The 25922-nt window shown below is 36.9% G+C and overlaps 1 long non-coding RNA gene across 1 annotated transcript; it reads right to left on the minus strand.

Annotated features, from left to right (window-relative positions):
• Positions 1-290: 290 nt before the first annotated feature.
• LOC122687048 lies at positions 291-17242 on the minus strand. Its single transcript, XR_006339005.1, has 3 exons — positions 17117-17242; positions 10371-10375; positions 291-301 (listed from the first exon to the last, which is right to left on the minus strand). It is a non-coding gene; the product is annotated as an uncharacterized LOC122687048 (long non-coding RNA).
• Between the last annotated feature and the right edge of the window lie 8680 nt (positions 17243-25922).

The raw sequence follows: 25922 nt of genomic DNA on the forward strand, positions 1-25922 counted from the left end.
CTTGTCCGCTTCTTTGCGACCCCATGGGCTGCAGCATGCCAGGGCTCCCTGTCCATCACCAACTCCTAGAGTTTACTCAAACTCATGTCCATTGAGTCGCTGATGCCATCCAACCATCTCATCCTCTGTTGTCGTCCCCTTCTCCTTTTGCCTTCAATCTTTCCCAACATCAGGGTCTTTTCAAATGAGTCAGTACTTCTCATCAGGTGGCCAAAATATTGGGGTTTCAGCTTCAACATCAGTCCTTCCAGTGAACACTCAGGACATATCTCCCTTAGAAAAGACTGGTTGTATCTCCTTGCTGTCAAAGGGGCTCTCAAGAATCTTCTCCAACACCACAGTTTAAAAGAATCAGTTCTTTGGCACTCAACTTTCTTTACAGTCCAGCTCTCACATCCATACATGATTACTGGAAAAACCATAGCTTTGACTAGACAGACTTTTGTTGGCAAAGTAATGTCTCTGCTTTTCAATATGCTGTCTAGGTTAGTCATAACTTTTCTTCCAAGGAGTAAGCGTCTTTTAATTTCATGGCTGCTGTCACCATCTGCAGTGATTTTGGAGGCCCCCTCCCCCCCCCCAAAAAAAATAAAGTCTGTCACTGTTTCCACTTTTTCCCCATCTATTTGCCATGAAGTGGTGAGACCAGATGCCATGATCTTAGTTTTCTGAATGTTGAGTTTTAAGCCAACTTTTTCACTCTCCTCTTTCACTTTCATCAAGAGGCTCTTTAGTCCTTTGCTTTCTGCCATAAGGGTGGTATCATCTGCATATCTGAGGTTATTGATATTTCTCCCAGCAATCTTGATTCCAGCTTGTGCTTCGTCCAGCCCAGCATTTCTTATAATGTACTCTGCATATAAGTTAAATAAGCAGGGTGACAATATACAGCCCTTATGTACCCCTTTTCCTATTTGGTACCAGTCTGTTGTTCCATGTCCAGTTCTAACTCTTGCTTCTTGACCTGCATACAGATTTCTCAGGAGGCAGGTCATGTAGTCTGGTAGTCCCATCTCTTTCAGAATTTTCTATAGTTTATTGTGATTCACACAGTCAAAGGCTTTGGCATAGTCAACAAAGCATAAGTAGTTTTTGTGGAACTCACTTGCTTTTTTGATGCTCTAACAGATGTTGGCAATTTGATCTCTGGTTCCTCCGAGTTTTCTAAAACCAACTTGAAAATCTGGAAATTCGCGGTTCACGTATTGTTGAAGCCTGTCTTGGAGAATTTTGAGCATTACTTTACTTGCGTGTGAGATGAGTCCTATTGTGCAGTAGTTTGAACATTCTTTGGCATTGCCTTTCTTTGGGATTGGAATGAAAACTGACCTTTTACAGTCCTGTGGCCACTGCTGAGTTTTCCAAATTTGTTGGCAAATTGACCACAGCACTTTCACAGTATCATATTTCAGGTTCTAACTAAGATATAATTCTACACTATGGGGCACATTCTACCTACTGAAGACTATTATCAGGTATTTGTGTGCGGTTTTATGTTTATTTTGGTAAACAAAGATAAGCTCCTTTCACTGTGAGAGAGAGTGCCTCCTGAAACCATGAAATTGCCTCTGTGGTAGATTCACAGTGGCCCAGTGTAATTTATATTTGTTCATGTCTAGTTTCCTTCTTTCTGTGTTTTTCCAAAATGCAACAGTGATATCAGGTTAAAGAGTATTCTGAGCATATGTAGGCACTGATGACAATAGTGGTATATATATATTTTTAATATTTATTTCAGTTGGAGGCTAATTATCTTACAATATTGTGGTGGTTTTTGCCATCAGGTCAGGTCAGTTCAGTTCAGTTGCTCATTCATGTCTTTGTGACCCCATGGACTGCAGCACACCAGGCCTCCCTGTCTATCACCAACTCCTGGAGTTTAACCAAACTCATGTCCATTGAGTTGGTGATGCCATCCAACCATCTCATCCTCTGTCGTCCCCTTCTCCTTTTGCCTTCAATCTTTCCCAGCATCAGGGTCTTTTCAAATGAGTCAGTTCTTCATGTCAAGTGGCCAAAGTATTGGTGTTTCAGCTTCAGCATCAGTCCTTCCAATGAACACCCAGGACTGATCTCCCTTAGGATGGACTGGTTGGATCTTCTTGCAGTCCAAGGGACTCTCAAGAGTCTTCTCCAACACCACAGTTCAAAAGCATCAATTCTTCGGTGTTCAGCTTTCTTTGTAGTCCAACACTCACATCCATACATGACTACTGGAAAAACCATAGCCTTGACTAGACGGACCTTTGTTGGCAAAGTAGTGTCTCTGCTTTTTAATATGCTGTCTGGTTTGGTCATAACTTTCCTTCCAAGGAGCAATGTTTTTGCCATACATCAACATGAATCAGCCATGGGTGCACATGGGTCCCCCCAATCCTGAAACTGCTTCCTACCTCTATCCCCACCCCATCCCTCTAGGTTGTCCCAGAGCATCACCTTTGAGTGTCCTGCTTCATGCATGAAACTTGCACTGGTCATCTATTTTACATATGGTAATTAGTTTACATGTTTCAATGCTATTCTCTCAAATCATCCCACCCTCACCTTCTCCTGCATAGTTCAATAGTCTGTTCTTTATATCTTTTGTAATGAGATGTGTCTTTTTTGCTAAAATCAGGAACAAGACAAGGGTGCCCACTCTCACCACTACTATTCAACATTGTTTTAGAAGTCCTAGCCACAGCAATCAGAGAAGAAGAATCAATAAAAGGAATCCAGATTGGAAAAGAAGAAGTAAAACTCTCACTGTTTGCAGATGACATGATCCTCTACATAGAAAACCCTAAAGATACAGCAGTATACTTTTTAATTTGTTTTTGATTACCGTTCAGATAATCTCATGGACAGAGGAGCCTGGTGCTCTTTGGTTCATAGCATCACGAAGAGTCGGACATGACTGAAACTTAGCTCACACACACACCATTCAGAGATCTTGAAGTTCTGTCTCTCTACCTATTCTTGCCTCATAGACACAGACTTAGTCAGTAAACCATAACATGTAGTTGATGGACCAGAATAAGTAAGAAATCTTCTATAAAACGTATCCATTGTCTGATCATCCTTCTTGAGTTCTATTGTTTTTTTCTTGCATAAAATATTGCTCGTGAAACTTGTCTTCAATTGTTAATGATACAGTTTTGTGGTTGTGGACATCTCTCCCTTTCTTTGAGAAAAATCTCATAGTGTTTCTCATAACTCCATCTTGATAATTACCTTTATCTTCTCTTTTCCAAATATATCCCAACTTATGTGTGTATGACATGTCATATATACAAGGTAAAGTGACTTGGTTTTCAAACATTTAGTTTTTAATTATCAATTCTGTTTTAATTTTTCTCCAAAGTCATGGATAATATTGTCACTAGCAGCTTTGCAAATCACAAAAATCTAAAACAAAGCAAATGTTCATTAACAGGAGAATGCATACATGTATGGTTAGTATGAATATATTGGGCTGTAATTAATCATGAAAGGGATTGACCCACAGCTAAGAACTGAATTTTAAATTTCACAAAGCTAATGTTCCAAGTATAATGTTGCATTAAAGACAATTTGCAGAAAAAATATACATGGTATGATTCTATTTGTATAAATATATATCCGTATCTTTGGTTTTAAAAAAAAGATATTCAGACATGCAAAAATTTAGGATAAGAGGTACGTCTTATGAAAAATGAGGAGCCTGAAATTAAATGTACACACAGATATTACATAGGTTTGGTATAGTTCTATTTCTTAACCTAATTTAACAGGCATATGCATTTTCATCTTACTTGTAAACCACACATAAATATTGCATGTATCATTTTCTATATTTGATTTATTCCTTAATAATATGATATAGTATACTATATCAGGTATCGTAATAAAAATTTAATGGTTTGGTAATAATAGAAACTGGTAGGAATTTTAAGAAACATGTAGGAGCAAAGATGTATACATGCAGCTGATTATTGTACAGCAGAAGCTAACACAACTTTGTAAAGCAATTGTACTCCAGAAAACAAAAAATCATTTTGGAGCATGATTTGGAATTTTCAACAAGGTGAACATATGCAGTCACATCTCTGACTTTTCTTTCCAATCTATCTATTCATAGAGATTATTCCAAACACTATTATGTTATGTTTATTTCCCAAATGATTTTTTCTATAAGCAGATTTTTTAATATATTGAAAAGTCATAGCTAGGATTCTATAGATGATCTAACACTTTCTGGCTGGCATAAGTTGCTGTTTAGATGAGATTTGATCAAGATTTCTATGTGACCTTTTCTTTTTCTTTGATCAACTTCTGTTTCCTGCTTAAGCCTCATGCCCTGTATGAACAAGCTCTTGTTATTTATGTGACACTGCTAATCCTTCAGTGGCTGGTAACATATTGAGTCGAATATAATACCATCAGATGCCTATATGGCGTCCTGACACTCCTACAATTTTTGGTTTTTCTTTTAGTCGATGATAGTAGAGATACTGAGTTTTCATCTTTGAGATTTTGTTTGGAAATGTTAGAAACATGTTCCATAGATACTTCCCTTTTCTATTTGCAGATGTCAGGCATTAAAGATCTAAATGGTATATTATAGGTCAAAGTCAAATTATATTGTAAACAGACATATATGAAATCATATTAAAATATAAATCTTAAAGATCTGTTAGGCAGCAAACACAGATGTTTGCCAAGACAGCAGACAATCAGCTCTTCTGACATCTAGAAATTGTGCTTCTAGAAGTTAACTCCAGATTCCCACTGCTCAAATCATATGATGGGAAAAGTGATCTAGCCATTTCAAATTGCATGATTCTTATTTTGGCACATTGTTAAAATGTGGATAACTGAAAAAAAATTTCATAAGGCAGGCCAAGTAATTGGGTTCTGAAAATAAATGTAATATGTATAATCATTCAGATATTTTCCAAAGAGTGGAGTAGAGTAGAATATCAAACTACCGTGAACAAATCAGTCTCTAAGAAAATGTTTGGGGAGTCAAAATTTAGAGAATGGGGACTATTCTAGATAATTAATAGAAAACAAATGTTTCTCTTAAAGACAGAATTTATGAAGAATCTATCTACATTAATTAAAATCACTGGATAAATGCTCAAGTGTCCATTTCACTTTGTTTGTGTAGACAGAACCTATGAAATAGGTCATGCCATCTGAGTGAGGGGAATTGAGTTTGACAGAAGATGGGGAATGGGGTCACTATATAGTAAATTGCCTCCTCAAATGCAATTATCTATTCATGACATAAATCCAATACAGTCCTTCTCTTCTTTGATTTTATTCACTGTACCTCTTCTTTTTTTCATTGTCCTGTTGACAAGTATTTTCTCTGTATGAAAAGCATGTTGTATTCAATCCTAGTAGATGTTTTCATTGAACACTAACTTATTTTCTCTGGATGCTGAGTGACTAGAAAAACACTGTTTTCTTGTGTATTATCAACACTTACATCACAAAACTTTTTGGCAAAAGTAAAGACTATATTGTAATAAATATATACATCTTAGAAAATTGATATTTTAAAGCTACTTTAGAATTTACTTTTAGTAGCTACTTGGAAGAAACTCCTAGGGAGGAAAACAATAGTCCTACATTTCCAACTTCAGCTTAAAATCCACCCCATCTGTTAGCCCAGTGACAAACACAAAAATAAACCTTTATTGTAAGCATGTTGTGTTTCAATATAACCATATAGGCTGAATTACACTTTCTCTTAGTAATCGTTTTTAATTGCAAAAATATCTCTGTGTAATAAAACTTGAGTTTTAATCCATCAAAAATATTATATCTTATTTTGGTTATGCATACACATGTAGGACCTCTTGAAAGGGAAAAAATGTATGTACTACTGAACATCATTTTGGAGAGAAAATAATAGTTTGAGTGATTTATTAGGGTTACTCAAAGTGCACAACTGTTGTACCATTGACACTGTGTAATAAAACTTCAGTTATAATCCATCAAAATTATTATTATCTTATTTTGGTTATGCATACACATATAGGACCTCTTGAAAGGGAAAAAATGTATGTACTACTGAACATCATTTTGGAGAGAAAATAATAGTTTGAGTGATTTATTAGGTTTACTCAAAGTGCACAACTGTTGTACCATTGACACAAGGGCAATAATTAAAGCAAGTAAAAAATAATAGAATATTTTAAGTTTTATGGATTATGAGTACATAAGCTATTCTGTTCTAGCCTTACAAAAATAAATTTATCCCAAAGCATTAAAATCAATCATTAATTAGTTGGAGCTGCTAAAAATATTGTTATATTTTACTGAAGTATTAGAGTTTTGAAAAATCCAGAAATTTCCAAAGAACTTAAATATCCTGATAACAGAGGACAGTAATGCTCTGTCTGTGATTACTTCTGACACTTTTACCATCTTCAGGCACTTGGACTTCTAGTGAGCTTTCACAAGCTGTGTAGCTCCTCCGTCTTTCTCTCATAGCCCTATACCTACACTACTCCTGAACATTTATGCAGTGCCAAGTTAAATCCTTAGTTCAGCTTTTGTTTCTAGGGAGCTTAAGCTGAAACAGCTGGTTCCAGAGATGCCTCTAGCTACACGGGCTTCTGGAGCTGAATCCTTCTCTGCTAGGTTACATTATGGGGATTACTATTCATAGGAAGTAGCCCTGTTTACCACTGCCATATTGTAGCGTTTCTTGCTGTGTGCTAAGGCTGCCTGTAGGTAATTTGGATGGGACTCATGTTGAAGGAGATATGCTGGTTTGAAGAGAAAAAAAAGTCTCTAGCATTGGTTATATATGAGAAAATAGTGATTAAAAATTTATGAAGTTGGTTTTTGCTATGTTCCATTGTTGTCCCGAATAAGGGCAACTGAACAATTGAGTCAGGGGAGGGAGGGTATTGATTAATGGCTGATTCATATGGGACAACTGATTGGGACTTTACTGAAGTATATCCTCCACTCCTTAAGAGCTCAGTGAGACATAATATCACAAACTCATTTGCCGTTTTTCCTTTCTCATTATCTTCACCCTTTCTGCTTCTTTCCTGATGATGCTTCTTTTTAGTCAACCACTTTCATAAAATTCCTCATCTCCAAGTCTACTTCTGGGGAATCCAGTCTATGAGAAACAAAAAATGATATAGTCTATTGAAATCAGCTAATTGTAAATATAATGTTCCAAATTTTTATTAAGAGATTAATTACAAGTTATAGTAAGATACACTTAAAGATAGTAAAAGGAGACTTAAGGTAATAGCATGCCACAAATGCATGAGTATACTTTCACATGATTATTTACTGGGTTATATTTCCCCACCTCTTACCTGTGATGCTTACATAAGTGGTAAAGTTTTTTTAATTTCTGACTGTATTAGCCAGTAAAAAATTGGCTTCTCTTAATAGTTTTCTTTGACCTGACTATAGTATTCATAAACATAAATCATGCATTTTACAAAACTGGAAATGAAGCTTGCTGAGTATAAATTGAAGTAAGTGATCTTTGACATGTTTTCCACAAAGCTTTGAAATATGTTCATGCAGAGATTAAATGTCTTGCATTTCTTTATTTATTTAAAATTGTATTGTAATTTTTAATATGTAAACAAAGTTAACAGAAAACATTTGAACTATGACCCTCAGGCAGGTAATTGAAACACTCCCAAGGCACCTTTCCTTCCTCCTTTATTTTACCTTTTGTGTTTTATTGAGGAATAATTTGCATATAATAAACTGAATCCATGTAAAATGTACAGTTTGGTGAGTTTTGAGAGTTGTATAAACCTGTGAAACTACCACCATGATCAAGATACAGGATATTTTGATCACCCCAAGAATTCTGTCATATTGCTTTGCAGTCCATGTCTCTGCCTTTGGGTCATTCAACCTATTCATTTGCTTTCTGTCACATAATTAGTTCACCATTTTTTTGTGATGGGCTTCATTCCATGAACATGATGTTGACATTTATTTATGTTGTTTGGTTTAACAATGGTCATCCCTGTTTATCACCTAAAGTCATATGAAGGTTTTACCCAGGTTCTCCTACATGTGGGAGACCTATCTGGCTTATAGCAGGATACCAAAACCATGACATTTAACTGGACAACATACCTTACTCGGTGCTCATCATTTTTTACATGCATATATAAATGTGTGCATTGTTCTGTGAAGTTCTGCATCAATTTGTGTAACCATCAGCAAATCAAGATACAGAATTATTCTATCATCATAAAGAAATCTGTCACGATATACTCCTTTATATTCTCTGATGTTCTTCATCACCATCTGCTATTTTGTGTTCCTTTATAATTATATTATTTCAGTAATGTTACACAAATGGAATCACAGGGCATGTATTCTTTTAAAATTGAGTCTTTTTCACTGAACCTGATACCTTTGAGAACTATCCTGTTGCTTGCATATATCAAGAGTCTTTTCCTTTTACTATGGACTAGTGTCCCATCTTAGTGTAAATACACTGTGTTTTATTTACCTGTTCATTTGTTAAGGGACATTTGTGTTATTTGTAGATTTGGCCATTATGGTATTTGTACCTTGTGTTTTCTCTCTCTCCCCTTCTTTCCTTCTTTATATTCAGTACATATACATACTGTTAAACTTTCAAAGACCCAGTTTGGTCTTGTTGAATTTTTTTACTCTAATTTTCTGTTCCATTAATTTTTAACCTTATTTTTATTTTTACTTCCTTATAATTAACTATTTTTTCCCAATTTTTTTTTTTTGATAGTGGAAACTTATGGCTCTGAATCTCTGAAAAAAATGAAAGTGAAATTTGCTCAGTCGTGTCTAACTCTTGTGAACCCATGGACTATACAGTCCATGAAATTCTCCAGGCCAGAATACTGGAGTGGGTAACCTTTTCCTTCTCCAGGGGATCTTCCCAACCTAGGAAGTGAACCCAAGTCTCCTGCATTACAGGTAGATTCTACTGGAGTGGGTAGCCTATTCCTTCTTCAGAAGATCTTTCTGACCCAGGATCTCTATCATATAGAATTATAAGATAATAAGTTACTATTTTTAATAGAAATATTTAAAGATATAAATTTTCCTCTAAATGTTTCTTTACCTATGTCCCTAAATTGTTCTCTCGTATTTTAATATCATTTTGTTTGAAATATTTTCTAAAGTTATCTTTGGAATTAGAAATAAATGGTATTTAGAATTAGAGATACTTAAGGATGATCACATGGGCTTCCCTGGTGGTGCTAGTTGTAGAGAATCCACCTGACAATGCAGGAGACTTGAGACACAGGTTTGATCCCTGGGTTGATGGGACACAACTTGAGACACAGAGGATCCCCTGGAGGATGGCAGAGCACCCACTCCAGTATTCTGGCCTGGAGAATCCCGTGGACAGAGGAACCTGGTGGGCTACAGTCCATGGGGTTGCAGAGAGTTGGACACGACTGAGGCAACTTAGTACTGCCCAGCAGGGATGATCATATAAAGGTAAAAGAGTATACCAAAGTTGTACATTTTTCTGCCACAAAGGAAGAAAAGACGTTTTCATAACGCGTGGACATACTGATAGATAAACTACTCCCTTGTGATTGCTTACTAGACCTGTGCATTATTTCAGTGTATGAGGAATAATTTCCACATATTTGAAATTTTTCTGGATTCTTATTATTATTGATTTACTACTTCTGCATTGGGCTTCCCAGGTGGCTAGGTGGTAAAGAACCCGTCTGCCAATGTAAGAGATGCAGGGGATGAAGCTTCAATCCCTGTGTTGGGAAGATCCCTTTAGGAAGGAAGTGGCAACCCACTCCAGCATTCTTGCCTGTAGAATCCCATAGACAGAGGGGCCTGGCGGTCTACAGCCCATGGGGTCACAAACCGTTGAACATGACTAAGCAACTGAGCATGCACTACTTCTTTACTAGGTATTACACTATGTAAAATAGCAAATATTTCACATCTTCCAAATCATTTTTTATGGCCCAGCTTGTTGTTTATCTTGGTGTGTATACATGTGTACCTTATAAGAATATTCTACCATTGTTGTTTATAGTGTCCCATATATATCAATTAGGCTAAAACTGTAGTGTAGCTCACATCCAGTCTACTTTTCTCATGCTTTGACAGGTTGTACTTTTAATTGCTGAGAGATGAACTTTAAAGTCTTTATAATTGTACACATGTCCACGTTAGTTCTTTATTATTAATATGTTGCATTTTTCCTTTTAGCAAGTATAAAATATGTATAATTTCCTTTGTTTAATTTTATGTGACCTCTGAGCTATTTAAATGTTATTTAGTTCCCATATAAATTTATCTTTCTGTTACTGAATTTTATTATTTCCATTGTGACCAAAGAAACACATTGTATGACGTGAATCATTTAATTATATTGAAACTTGTACTATAGCACCAAACCATGTCTAATCTTCAGAAGTAGGTTGTACGCACTTGAAAGATATGCATATTCATTTACTTTTGTGTGAAATGTTCTGTAATTGTCTACTCGGTTAAGTTGGTTGATAGAGTTGTTCAAATCTTCTATGTAGTTACTGGTTTTCTAACTCTGTCAATTATTAATATTGAAAATAATCAACAAAAGAAATATATTTATTTTTCTAGTCAGCATAACATTTCCCTAAAGATAATTTTGTCAGTATATTTTCTGTTTTTATGAGATGTATATATATATAATATGTATGCTGCTGCTGCTGCTAAGTCTCTTCGGGCGTGTCCAACTCTGTGCGACCCCATAGATGGCAGCTCACCAGGCTCCCCTGTCCCTGATATTCTTCAGGCAAGAAAATTGTAGTGGGTTGCCATTTCCTTCTCCAATGCATGAAAGTGAAAAGTGAAAGTGAAGACGCTCAGTTGTGTCCTGACTCCTCTGTCCATGGGATTTTCCAGGAAAGAGTATTGGAGTGGGTGGCTGATGCCTTCTCCCTATATGTATACATATTGAATACTTGCAAAAAAATAAGATGAAAAATTTATTAAATGATCTGCCACTTATTAGCTGTGCAATGCTAGAGGTATTTGTTCACTTTTTTAGTTTCATTTCAGTCGCTCAGTGGTGTCTGACTCTTTGCGACCCCATGGACTGCTGCAGGCCAGGCTTCCCTGTCCACCACCAACTCCTGGAGTTTACTCAAACTCATAACCATTGAGTCAATGATGTCATCCCACCATCTCATCTTCTGTTGTCCCCTTCTCCTCCCGCCTTCTATCTTTCCCAGCATCAGGGTCTTTTCAAATGAGTCAGGTCTTCACATCAGGTGGCCAAAGTATTGGAGTTTCAGCTTCAGCATCAGTCCTTCTAATGAATATTCAGGACTGAATTCCTTTAGGATGGACTGCTTGGATCTCCTTGCTGTCCAAGGGGCTCTCAAGAGTCTTCTCCAACACCACAGTTCAGAGCATCAGTTCTTCGGCACTCAGCTTTCTTCACAATCCAACTCTCACATCCATTCATGACCACTGGAAAAACCATAGCTTTGACTAGATGGACCTTTGTTGGCAAAGTAATGTCTCTGCTTTTCAATATGCTATCTATGTTGGTCATAACTTCTCTTCCAAGGAGTAAGCGTCTTTTAATTTCATGGCTACAGTCACCATCTGCAGTGATTTTGGAGCCCCCCCAAAAATAAAGTCTGTCACTCTTTCCACTCTTTCCCCATCTATTTGCCATGAAGTGATGGGACCAGATGCCATGATCTTAGTTTTCTGAATGTTGAGCTTTAAGCCAACTTCTTCAGGCTCCTCTTTCACTTTCATCAAGAGGCTCTTTAGTTCTTCTTTGCTTTCTGTCATAAGGGTGGTGTCATCTTCATATCTGAGGTTATTGATATTTCTCCTGGCAATCTTGATTCCAGCTTTTGCTTCATCCAGGCCAGTGCTTCTCATAATGTACTCTGCATATAAGTTAAATAAGCCGGCTGACAATATACAGCCTTGATGTACTCCTTTTCCTATTTGGAACCAGTCTGTTATTCCATGTCCAGTTCTAATTTTTGCTTCCTGACCTGCCATATGATTTCTCAGGAGGCAGGTCATATGGTCTGGTATTCCCATCTCTTTCAGAATTTTCCACAGTTTGTTGTGATCCACACAGTCAAAGGCTTTGCCATAGTCAATAAAGCAGAAGTAGATGTTTTTCTGGAACTTTCTTGCTTTTTCAATGATCTAGCAGGTGTTGGCAATTTGATCTCTGGTTACTCTGCCTTTTCTAAATCCAGCTTGAACATCTGAAAGTTTACAGTTCATGTACTATTAAAGCCTGTCTTGGAGAATTTTGAGCATTACTTTCCTAGCGTGTGAGATGAGTGCAATTGTGCGGTAGTTTGAGCATTCTGTGGCATTGCCTTTCTTTGGGATTGGAATGAAACCTGATGTTTTCCAGTACCGCGGCCACTGCTGAGTTTTCCATATTTGCTGGCATACTGAGTGCAGCCCTTTCACAGCATCATCTTTTAGGATTTGAATTAGCTCCACTGGAATTCCATGATTTATACCAGCTTTGTTTGCAGTGGTGCCTCCTAAGGCCCACTTGTCTTAGCATTCCAGGATGTCTGGCTCTAGGTGAGTGATCACACCATCATGGTTATCTGGGTCATGAAGATCTTTTTTGTAGCATTCTTCAGTGTGCTCTTGCCACCTCTTTTTATATCTTCTGCTTTTGCTGCTTTTCTTTGTTTATTAAATGACAATTAAATAATAATTGAGTAGTGTTATTTCAGAGAGTTTGGTATAGAGGTGATTGGTATCTCATATTACTATGCACTGAATAAATTTTAGCTAATATATGACCATTTTGCTTTACAATACAATGTAAAGTTTTATTATGTAATCATATTTCATAGAATCATAATGTCTTTTCAGCCTCATAATATTTGGAGATATTATTTTATACCTGTAATTCAGATTTTAAAATTGAAATACAATAAGATTAAATGGCTTGCTTAAGGTGAGGTAGTTACTAATATATTAGATGATTAATACAACTCAGGTTCTGACTGCAAAGTATAGTTTAGCTGAAGTTTTTGTAGATTTATATATTGTACTCTTTAGTTAAGAAAGATAAAATTACTGTACTTGTGTTTTAAAAGTTCACTAAATCTAGATTTAGTGATAGATAAAGATATAAATACCATGACTTTCTACAGCAGTCAATTTCCTGTGCCTTCACACAATGTGATAATATTGATAATAAAAGAAAAATGCTTAAATTTGTTTCAGAGCCATGTAGGGAAAATAATTATTTATCCAGGTTTTGTCAGTATTATAAAGCTATAGAAGGACTCTTTTCCCTACTTATTTTTTTTCCCTAGGCACCTACATATGTGATCATAAATATAGCTACACTTAATGGGTGGGATGAGAGGAGGAAGGACAGTATCAATGTACCATTACTGCTCCACCTGATATTGCTCCTACCCATCAACTCTCACAGACTTGAGATGAATCTGTATGTAGAAAATGACTTTAGCTAACTGGAAGTTATATAGTGTATAGGAAAGATATGTCTTCATTTGTCTTATCTTTAGCCACACAATTATTTGTGGATTGAATCGAGTCTGTTAGATTAAATATATACGTGTATAACTAGTATCTAGAGGAGAAGCCCTTAAAAGAAAGATGAGTTGAACACCTGAAAGTCATGAAAGAAAAGTTTACACATTCTCTTCTCTCAATCGCTGTTTTTCTCCCTCACTCATTAAATACAGGCCTTTATTTCTAGAAATTATGAACTGTCAATATAAGTCTTCACTGGTAACTTTACAGATGATTTTTATATATATATATAATATCCTTAATCCTAGAAATAAAGCAATATATAAAGAATTTGAAAATTCTGTCAGTTCTCTTAACAAAGAGAACAATATGAATTTTGTGAGACCATTACATGTCCACACCTCCAGATGAGTACTTACAGGCAGAACTGTATCTTGGGTAGGAGCATGTGGCAGTATAACATGAATATGTGCCTTTTGGATAATTCAAACTCATACTTTACCTTTAGTTTTTTTTTTTAAATTTTATCATCTACTTCTGTTTCCATCTGAATGCTGTATTCTGTTTAGCTCTAGTTTCTCTAAATTTTATTAATTATGAATCCAAGTTTTACTATATTTTCTTTGTAATATATTCTGCTTTGAATGTTTTCCAAATTATGTCCTTTCTATTTGATTTTCCTTCTCATCAAATGTATTCTGAATTAATTTCACCAACCCTTATTTTACTAATGAAAACTATCACTCCTTATTAGGTGTCTTAGACTTGAGATACTATAGAATTTATTTATAAAATATACTAATGTCTATCTTTTAGCCAGCCAACAATGGGTACATTTTATTAAAGTTTTAAATTAGTTAAATAATGTATATTTTATACAAATAAATTCAAATCTCAAAGTTGGAAAAGGAAAGTAAGAATGAGGGAATTAGGTACAGAATAGCTGAATGCACTGATACTCTTTCCAAAATGCTGTTTGTAATTCTTACAAATAATTTTTGTAAGAATTACAAGTAATTCTTATAATTTTTGGAGAAGAGGTTCATTAAAATTATTAATTGAAACAATGATATTTAAAGCTACCTGGAGCCTAAATATTCAATGTATATGTAAAACATTTCATAATTTAGTTGTAGACTTGCCTGAGTAGTGAACTGTTGGTCCTTTAATGGTGGTCCGGAGTCAACGATGAGAAAGTGAAAGAAGGAAAGAGGCTAATATTCCCTGGGTTACGCAGCTGGCTTTCGCGCTTCAGGGAATCAGCCAGAAATAGAGAGATAAACAGAAAGAGAGGAAGAGAAAGAAAGAAAGACACGGGGACCAAAGCTCTGATGGAGCAAAGGTGTTTTAATCAACACGGCGTGGGCATATATACTGTAGTTATTCTCAGCAAAGATAAAGATTAAAATTCCAGACTTACAAAACACAAGGTGATCCCTATTAAAGAGAGAAGAGGGTACTTATCACCATAACGAGAAACTAACAAAGGAAATGCCTGGATTCCTTAGCCCCGGGAAAGGTGGGCCTCTCCTCTTAATTCCTGAATATTCAGGAATTAATAAGGGCCAAAGGTTTCCTGACAGATCCATAACAGCACCCAAGAAGTGTCCTGTTAAATGCTTCCTGACAATTCCCCCTATTTTATTTTATTTGTAAAAAAGGTCCTGACCAAATTAGTTTGGTTAGTGTTAACCAACCTTATAGAAAGGCGATGATAAACAACAAATACAATTATCAAGACAATCACCAAAGTTACAGTTCTAGACCTGATGCTGTGGGTAATACTTTGAAACCATCCTTGTGGGTCTAGCCCAGATAATTTGTTCAGCTAAAGTTTCCAAATTAGTGGAAGAGGGCAGATGTTTATAAAAAGTTTCAAAGATTTTCTTTTGCAGTAATTGTACATTCAGAGAGGCATTATTATGAAAATGAAATTTGATTTGTTCCCAGTTGTAGGTACTATAATTGAATTGAACAGGAGTAACACAAAATTGGCAATTAATACAAGTTACAGATTAAATTGTAAGTGGGACACAGGCCTGTATAAAATATGACTGATTATAGCAAAAGAAATAGTTCCTATGACCACTGGTCCCTGTGAAATGTCTGGTCCGAGTCCCAAGTTCTCTGGTGTTGGCAGCACGTTCTTATGTTTTATATATCTCATAGTTCAGGCCCAATTTGTTTATCAGAGGATTATTCCAGGAGGAGGAGGAGGGTGTCATTCCACTGTCAAGCCAGCCAAGAAGTCCTTTTTCATGGTAATGTTTCAACATAGTGTTAGTAACCTTTTAAGCCACTTAAGCAGCATAATATATGTTTTTTGTTCATTCCCTAACTCTTTCCCTAAAGTTTCAGTAGTATAAACATGGTTCACAGACAGAGAAAGGGCAGCAATGTCTGAAAGTCTTCTTTTGGAGGCAGGATGAAAACCCAAGTTTGTCACCCGACGTTTATGCATAATTTTCCTGGGCCCAGGCAGTGGAAGGACTTCATAGCCTAAAGAAATGTTAATTAGTTTTCCCTCCTCCCCAGGGTGTGAGGGTTCCAGGGAGGGGGCATATGGGTGGAGTCATTGGTTGATATGATCGGTCTTTTCTCTGTCTGTTTTATGACCTGTAATAAAGGGGGGTTGGGTAAGTAAGGCCAGTTAAGTTTGGGAGATACAGGCTAGCAGGAAAATGTATTCAGAACTCTGAGGCATTCCCTGTTGAGAGACCAAATTTTCAGCCTTGTTAGCAAGGGTTTTTTTCTGTCCCCAAGAGGGGAGGTCATAGGGTTGATGCCGCCAAGGGTGGTGCTTTCTGGAGATCTTTAGAGCCGCCATGGCCCGTATTGGAATTTTCTTCCTCTCGGGGTTCTTGTTGTTTCATCTCCATTTTGAATATCGGGGCCCCCTTGGGTCGAATTTTCTGAGGAAAAAGTGTGTTGGATCCATCTGGGGAAATACAAGCATATCCCTTTCCCTGTAAGATTAATTTCCCAGATTTCTATTGATTATTGAACCCGTCTTGGTACCAAATGGGCAGAATAAGAGAAGTGTCCTTCAATTCCTCGAAATGTTTTTCTGCTCTTGTTACAATATTTCCCTGTGGTAGTGTTAGGTAGCTAGAATAGGGAAAAAGAGTCCAAAATGGCAGTGGCTAAAAGACCTGGAAGGGGAAAGCCCGTGAAAATAGAACAAAGGAAGGTCTGAGGACCGGAGTGAGAACCTCAGGTAAAACAAACAACGCTCCTGCCTAAGCCCAATTTGCATAGGACAGGCCCAGGGGGAACAAAAAACATACAAAAAGAGGAGCCAAAGCCCTCTTCTCTCTCTCTCTCCCACGACTCTCTCTCTCCCCCTCTCTCTCTCCTTCTCTCTCTCTCTCTCCTTCTCTCTCTCTCTCCCACACGATTGGCTCTCTTCTCTTCCCGTCTTTGGATCGAAGTGCCCTCACACCTCAAAGATGGATTTTCCTGCTATCATCTAAATAAATAGAGCTGTAACACTGAGCTGTAACAGTGATTTATTTAAGAGCTATAACACGGTCTGTCCTCCGAGAGCTGTGACCCGCCGAGGGGCTTTAATGTCCGTTACTCCAAATCTTTGTTGTGACGAGACAAAGAACCGAGGAGCATACACTTGCGTGACAGTAGGTTTAAAGAATTTAAAACAAATAAAGCTGTATTAACAATAGTTATAGGTTTAGAAAATATCTTATGTTGGACTCTAGTGAAGTCTGTTTTAGATAAGACAGTAGTGTACCTGTGTATTCCCCCTTCTTTAATTTTTTCTGTTTGTAACTTTAGTGTGTGATGTGTTTGTTTGACAATGTCTTGTGTCTGTGGATTATAAGGAATACCTGTAATATGTTTAATAGAAAAAGATGGTAAAAATTGTTTAAAGTGTCTAGAAATATAGGGAGGGCCATTGTCTGTTTTAATAGAACTAGGAGTTTATGGTGGAGGTTTCTATATTTCTTAATACAAAAACTGAATATTTAGAATCAGAGACTATATTAATGGGGTAAGGATGAGTGTAGGCAAATAACTTGAATAAGAGCATATAATTTATTTTGTTGAGCAGAATGGAATTTAGTATGAAAGACTTTATATTTTTTTAAGAGACTAGAAAGAAGCTTTGGCATTTTTAGTCCCATCTATATAAAAGAAATGCAAGAAATAATAAATTCAGTGTTTTTGAAAAAATTCCACAGCTTACCAGAAGGATAATGAAATGAAATTTCTCTAAAATATTTTAGAAAAGCTAATTGGAAATTGGTAGAAGTTTGTAATGTGTTCTCAAATTGAATAACATTCTATTAAAGTATGAGGGAGATAGAGAAAGCTTCTGACATAGGCATCAGAAGGGGGCAGAAAGAGTGCCCCCCTGCTAGTCTTTAGCCAGGTGTCATATAACTACCAGCAGTCTGCTTAATTAGAGAAAGGAAATGTTTCAAAACTGAAGAGAATAACACCAGGCCCCTCACCCACAACATGCATTTTGAGATAACCTTGGCACCAGGTGAGTTGTCCTGGGCCACAAAATAATTGACATGAATCTTGAAGAAAGGCAGGTTTCCAAGCAAATACATTTTCATTAACATGGCTTAAGAGAACATTTGCATGAGTAAAACATACTGGTTTGTCAAGTCAGTTCTTAGTCTTAGGCAGAACTGACTTGAAAGAATCTAGGGTAAATACATAGTTCATTAACATAGCTTAAGACAAACATTTCCGTAAGAAAAACGCATCAGTTAGTTCAAGGTTTGAGAAAAGTTAAGTTCAGGTGGAACCAGGTGTCGTTATGGCAGCACAGAATTTTAAGAGAAACCTCTTTTTAAATTTGTATAGAGAAGGAAAAAAAAAAGAAAGAAAGAAATATCACTAGTTTGTTTCCTCCTGCCGCTTAAGAGAGATAAAAATGTCTGATACTTGCAGCCTATTTTCTCCATTTGGAGACCGCTGGCCCTCCTGCCTGTTAAGTCCAACTAGATTGGTCAAGTGAAAGACCGAAGGTTTGTGGGGGCAGGGGCCCAAAAAGTCCAGTAGGTATTCTAGAGAGGAATGCTTGAGGGTAAAGGAGAAAGTCATTTAGGGCTGGTGTATCAACGGCAGCACTGCCAGATGTTGAGGGTTTGAGGGAAAAGGTGGAATTTGCCCCTGGTTTTTGTTGAATGGGACCTGGAGGGTCTCCTGCTTGGAGTTTCCTGGAATCGGTTTCCCTTCAGTATCAAATTTAGATTTACACTCTTTGGCCCAATGCATTCCTCGGCAGTGAGGGCAGGTTTTTTTGTTTGTTTGTTTGTTTGTTTGTTTGTTTTTTTAGCTTTCTTAGGGCAGTCCCTTTTTAAATGGTACTTATTTCCACATGTAAAGCATCCTTCATTTTCCTTTTCTTAAGGCAGCAACCATTGTTTTAGCTAGCATTTGCATCTTTTGAGTTTCTGATCCTATTTTGCGACAAGCCTTCAAATAATCAAAAATAGTCTCTGTATCACGAATTGGGGCTATAGCCCTTTGACATTCCTGATTTGATCATAAGCAAGTAATTTCTCTAGTTGCCTTTTAGCTTCTTCTCCAATTACTATTTCCAATGGGAAATAGCAGTTTCTAATCTAGCTAAGAAATCAGCATATGTTTCATTAGGTCCCTGCAATATTTTAATGTAGCTACCTGTAGGCTCCCCTTGAGGAGGAATTCCATCCCAAGCTTCAAGGGCCACTGTTTTTAATTGATAATGCAACAAAGGAGGGCATTGTATTTGAGCTTCTATAGTGTCAAATTGTCCGGTGCCAGTTAACATTTCAAAAGTAATTTGGTTTTGGGGAGCGCCAGCTTGAGCATTTCTGTTAGCATGAGCTCTGACTATATCTTGAAACCACATTGTCCATTGAAGATACTCTCCTGGTTTAAGGAGAGCTTTTATTAAAATTTGCCAATCATAGGGAATAAAGGTTCCAATAGAAGACACCATAGCATTTAGAATCAGTCTAGTAAAAGGCAAATGTGGGCCATACATAGTTATAACCTTTTTCATTTGTTGCATGTGAAAAAAGTTAATACCTTCATATTGGGGTATTATCTGCCCTTGAGCGTCAGCATTTCTTAAAACTGGAAAGGCAGAAAAACCATCAGCTTCAGAGACTTGTGATTGCAAAGCCAGCAATTCAGAGAGCCTCTGATGCGAAGGGGGTAGATTATTGTTATTCAAAAAGGTGTTGTCGGTATTAATGTTAAAAGGTGTCTTGAGGGAGTTGTTGTCAAAATCATTAGATTTTAAGGAGGGAGGGACTTTGGGATATGTGCCCTCCGGCAGGGGAGGAGCGCTTGGAGCAACCAGGGTAGGGTTGGTGGGAAAATCTTGAAATATCTTTTGTTGTTCTAACTGGGCCTTTTGTAAGGTATCATTGTCTAAATTATATTCATGTAATAAGTGTTCTGCCTGTTGCCGAATATCATGAGGGCTAGAATTACCTTGAAATGGCAGAATCACAGCTTCAGTGAGAGCCCATAGGGGCCAGAAATCTATCGAAACTACCTTCATTAGGGAACCAAGGGTTACATTCAACCACTCTCTGAAGGCAAGCCTCTGTTCTCTGGCATGAAACCGAAAATCCCTGAACTTTAAATATGCTGATGTAAACTAGAAAAGTGAGGGAGCTTTCTAGCCGATTGACCCATGTCTTAGTACTTACCGGCCTCAATAGGCCCTGGGGGTCACTCCCTCCGAATGTTGCCACGTGCACCAGAGTCCCTGTTTCTGGGCGCCACTTGTTGGTCCGTTAATGGACCAGAACCTGGTGGTCCGGAGTGACGATGAGAGAGTGAAAGAAGGAAAGAGGCTGATATTCCCTGGGTTATGCAGCTGGCTTCCGTGCTCCAGGAAATCAGCCAGAAAGAGAGAGAGAGAGAGAGAGAGAGAGAAAGAAAGAAAGAAAGGCACGGGGACCAAAGCTCTGATGGAGCAAAGTGTTTTAATCAACATGGCGTGGGCATATATACTGTTGTTATTCTCAGCAAAGATTAAAATTCCAGACTTACAAAACACAAGGCGATCCCTATTAAAGAGAGAAGAGGGTACTTATCACCATAATGAGAAACTAACAAATGCCTGGATTGCTCAGGCCCTGGAAAGGCGGGCCTCTCCTCTTAATTCCTGAATATTCAGGAATTAATAAGGGCCAAAGGTTTCCTGACAGATCCATAACAGCACACGAGAAGCGTCCTGTTAAACGCTTCCTGACAGTGAAGTCATTTGAGCCATTTCATGTAGGATTCTGTGCACATTGTGATCTCAGAATCGCTCTGTTAAAAGTGTATAACAGCTTCTTGACTACTGTTGACAGAGCTTGTCTTTCATTACTAGTTTGTGAGGACCTTTTGACAGGATCTGATCTGGGTGACTATGACACCTCATTGATCCACTTACAGTCTACACCTGGTTATTCTGTAATAGCTATGAATTGGTTTCCTTCTCATGACTTCTAATAATAAGCCTAGAGATTCTCTGAGAAAATTCTGCACCTAGAATCACAGCATTAATTTTGAGAATATTGTAAACTACATAAGAAATCTATCAATAAAAATTTTTATTTATATTTATTTACATTTTCTTTTGTTTAATTGTGTATATTGGAAACAAAGTTAATAGAGGTTGTTAAAATTTTAAAGGAAATTAACATTTCCCTTAAGACACAATTTATTGCTTGTTTATACACAGCATTAAATTTTTAAATGATGATTCCACGTCTCAATTGTAATTTTGCAAAACAGGAATAGCAGCATCACTATTTTTCTTGAGATGTGTTCCTGGAAAACATTTATTGAATTATTATTAAATATTAGTCAGAATAAGCATGATAGTATGAGTAGTCAGACTGTGATAGAAATATACTGTTGATTCTCTAAACAAGAGTATTTATTTTTATTATGCCTGAATGCTTTGCATATTACTTTACTCCTTGCAGCCGGAATTTTGCCATCAGATAAATTCTATTTTTGCTACATAGATTTAAAAACTATTCAATATTTGATAGCATATACAACAAATTATGAAACAAACCCTATTTTAATACAATAAGTTTTCACCATTATAAATTTTCTTGTGAAGAGATTTCCCCCCAAACTTTATTATTTTTGTTGCTAGGGCCATTTACAGAAAAAAAAATGTTGAAGAACTTCCTTCTAATTATAAGAAGAATTGGGCTTTGTGTTATATAGGAAATGAAACATTCTTGGAAGGGAGACAATATAGATAGAATTGCTGTAATTTTATAATGAATATATTCTTATTTATCATCACATTGGCAGAAATCTCACTAATTTGTGATGTTTTCCAAAGGTACAATTGAATGAACTGACCTTCCAGAACTGAGGGGTTTATTCCCTGGGGGGCTGTTTTATAATTTGATATTGATAAATTGTATAGTTCATTTAACCAAAAATTTTCTTGTGAACCAAGGAAATAAACATGATTTGACTGGTTGACCATGCAAATTCAAAGAATTAAGTAATAGCACTGGAATAGTTACTTTGGCCCAATGTATCCATCCAGTCTGTGACTTGAATCATTCTGTTACTGGCTGAGGTTCATTTCTGAGTGTCTCTATTCAAAACAAAGCTAGTTAATTTCATACCAGACATATAACTATCACAGTTTTCTTTTCTATTGAGCAGAAATTTCCAGGTTAGCATAAAACCTTACTGTGTCAGGGCACTAATCAAATAGTAAGTAGCAAAGTCAAATATGGTAAATTCTCAAATGAATTAAATCATCCATGGCAGGCCTTGTTAAGTAATGCCCACTTGGACTTTGCAAAGCTTTTCTGTGGACATCATTTTCATGTTAGATAAACTTTATTAGTACATAGACCACATTTATCAAATCTGTGCTCTTTGTCAGGCATCAAATATTGTGTCAAGCAAGGATTATACCTCTGATTTCAAAGTTATCACAGAAAAAATGCAGAGAAGGTCTCATATACAATTACGTATGTGTTATTTTCCATTTTAGATTATGCTCTCTACTTATGAGAGACCATATAATAGAACTGCAAAGCACTGCCTCCTCCATTTGGGAAAGATTCACAGGGTCAGAGCCCCTCAATCAGAGTTTTTAAAGAGAAACAGGCATTAAAGAAAAAAAAAAAAAAGAGATCATTACAGGCTATAAGAAAAACCTGAGTAAAGAGTAGACGATGTGATGAGAATGTCTCATTTGGAATAACTCACACAGTTTAGAATGCCTGGAGCACTTTTTTGTTGTTGTTACTGGTATGTGACAAAGCATGTAGACATGTACTAAATCATGGAGCACTTTTAGATTTTTCTGAAAATTAATTTTTAGCCTGTAGGGAATGTGGTAAGAAGCAAATGAAGTAGGACAGTGACAGAATCAGATTTGTGTTTCATAAAAAGACCCTGACAAAATTTTGGGGAATTGACAGGACAGTTACAGACTGGAGCCCTGAAGACCAGCAGCATGTCATTATCATAATTTGCGCTAGAGACAGTATGGACATTCGAAAGCATCAGCTGAACTAGAGAGAGTCAGACATAGGAGAATTAGATTTGAGAAGGCGAGAGAAAAATATAGAATGATTCCCAAGAAATTGCCTTGAGCAACAGGATGAGTGACAGTGTTATTAGATAAGATGGGAAACATATTAGGTTCGGGTGGAAAAAGTGATGATTTGTATTTTGGACAAAATAAGTTCAAGATTCCTATGTAGTATTCAAGGGAAATGGAGAAGGCAATGGCACCCCACGAGTTGGACAAGACTGAGCGACTTCACTTTCACTTTCCACTTTCATGCATTGGAGAAGGAAATGGCAACCCACTCCAGTGTTCTTGCCTGGAGAATCCCAGGGACGGGGGAGTCTGGTGGACTGCCATCTATGGGGTCGCACAGAGTCAGACACGACTGAAGCGACTTAGCAGCAGGAGCAGCAGCATTCAAGGGAAAATAACCTAGTAGGCAGTGGAATTTGAGGGGTAGAACCTAGGAAATGGGTCTAAACTATATGGATTAATGAACACATTAGTGATCCTTATAGAGACTAGTAGAAATGCAGTGTGAATGAGACAGATTTATTGAACTTACATCTTGAAGCCATGATTGTGATTAAGAAAGTCATCCACATTAATAGAGAAAGCAGAGACTGTGGACTGAATTTTAAGAAACTCAGATAAAAGGAGAAGGATAAAGCTTCTTCTTGGATTCAGATTTCAGTCAGTGGAGAACAATACACTGTAACCATAATTAATTTCCAATATCTCACCCTACTACTTGAGCTTTAGCCACAGTTGATATTTGTTAGGCAGTTAATATACTACAAGCACTGCATATGCTCCAAGACTTACATTATTGAGTTGTAACATTGAAAACATGTTAGCTAATATATAAAATTACATAGGAAAAGGCAACCCTGATCTCATAACACTGATTTTATAAACTATGCACATAACAATGCTGGTTGGAAAAGTCAAAAGTGTTTCAGAGGCTCAAAAAAGAGGCAAGTTATTAATATATCAGATTACCTTGCTTAGTGCCCGTTTTCAAAGATGCTATTTTATTAATTTTACTTACATTTTCTGGGGAAAAAAAAGTCTTGATCTGGGATTTAAAATAAAAATTCTCTCCTTATTCAAACCATCCAGAGTTTACTATATGTGAGGCATTGCTCTGTGTGCTTCATTTGAACATCCTCAGAGATCCCGTGAAACAGGTGCTATCATCTCAGTAAAGGAGGCGACGTCTGCAGTGATGTAGGAATTGTATTTCTATAACTTTACTTCCCTGCATAAGACTTACTTATAGTCTCAGCGATCTCTCAGTTTAGGCTTAGAACCAAATTTTCTGTTAAAACATAAACATACCCTAGGCATAACTTTTCCTATATGAATCTAGCACATAGTTACCTACCGTGGTAGCTGCACCCAGATGCTGTGGCTGCTAAGGATACACATATGTGTAGGTATTCTGAGCGGGTCCATGTCCTCATGCTGAAGCAGGTGACCGGAAGCACGGCTCAGCCAGAGACAGAACATGTAGGTCCAGTTTGATAGAATGTAGTGACTAGACACCTGGAAGGAAATCCACATTTTCAGAGCAATTATGTTGTCCTAAATATTCAAGTAGGAAGGTTAGAGAAAACTTTCACCTAAGCTTGAGAAGGGAAAGTACAACGAACCATAATGAATGGATGAGGAAATAATGGATCAAATTGATTATATAACTTATTCAATGTTAGAGATGTCTGTATGGATCCAAAGCTCATTCTCTTTCTGTGTGCTGCCTTTTGCCACATTGCCAAATAGAACACATTCTGTTAGGAGCATGTGTCCAGTAGGAGTTAAAGTCTTTTGATAACAGAAGATACTTAATTTGACTTTCCTGATTAAGAAGGAGTTGTCTTAGTAATTATTACAGCACACACTATCAGCAGGACGCCTCGTTGTTCTCTCTAGTGAAAAGATTATGTGTTTACAGTTTACTTCAGTCACTGCTGGATGGTGATTGTAACTTAGGATGGATGGACAGATTAGCTGATCTATAAAACAGATCCATAGAAAAGAAAAATGGCTTCTCAGTCATAATGCATGTGTGTACATGCATATACTATGTATACTATTATACACACACACACACACACATATACACATACACATGGGAGTGTATACGCAGGTATGCACACACATATACATGCACGTTAAGACCGAAAGAGAAAGAGAAGAGAAAGAGAGGCAGAGGCAGAAATTTGCTTACCTTGTCTTCCACTGAAAGGAAACTTATGTTTATTTCTAATTTAGCAATAGTGCAAAATAACGATTCAGTCATGTGTGAATACTGCAAACATATTGCTAAGGTCAGTCAGCCCTGAGGTGATTTTCTAAGAAAGTGCTGATTGTGTAAGTTAATACTGCTTGTGGAAAGCTTTAATTTTATATTCAATTTATTTTCAAATTAAAAGTGCCTGCCCAAATGATTTAGATGTCAAAACCCACCATGTAGGGTATATACCATTTTAGTGATTCTGAGGGTAGCATCAGTTTTGACCTCCTTATCTGCACCGTAATATTCTAATAGCTGTGTCGTCAGTTCAGGACTGGAGGAAAACAAGCTCCTACTCTAGTTAAAGTCAACTCTCGAATAACCCAAGGGTGTGTTCAGAGTCACAAATCCTCAGCAACATTTCTGTAGAATTCCATCCCAGTTGTCAATGCGAAAAGATACCAGTAAGCTCAGGGAAAAAAATCTTCAGGTAGCTTTAATTCATAAACTTTACTCATCTATAAATTACATTGAATTTTTCTATGTATACATTAATTAACTCATCACAACATGACTCACAACACACCTTGAGAGGCATAGTATGAGATGAACAAAACCTGTGAGCTATGCGTTGACTATAAAGAGAAATCACTGAGCACAGAAATTCAGTCTGTTTATTGC

This window comes from Cervus elaphus, chromosome 30 (genome assembly GCF_910594005.1).
Source record: "Cervus elaphus chromosome 30, mCerEla1.1, whole genome shotgun sequence".
NCBI classification, from domain to species: Eukaryota; Metazoa; Chordata; class Mammalia; order Artiodactyla; family Cervidae; genus Cervus; species Cervus elaphus.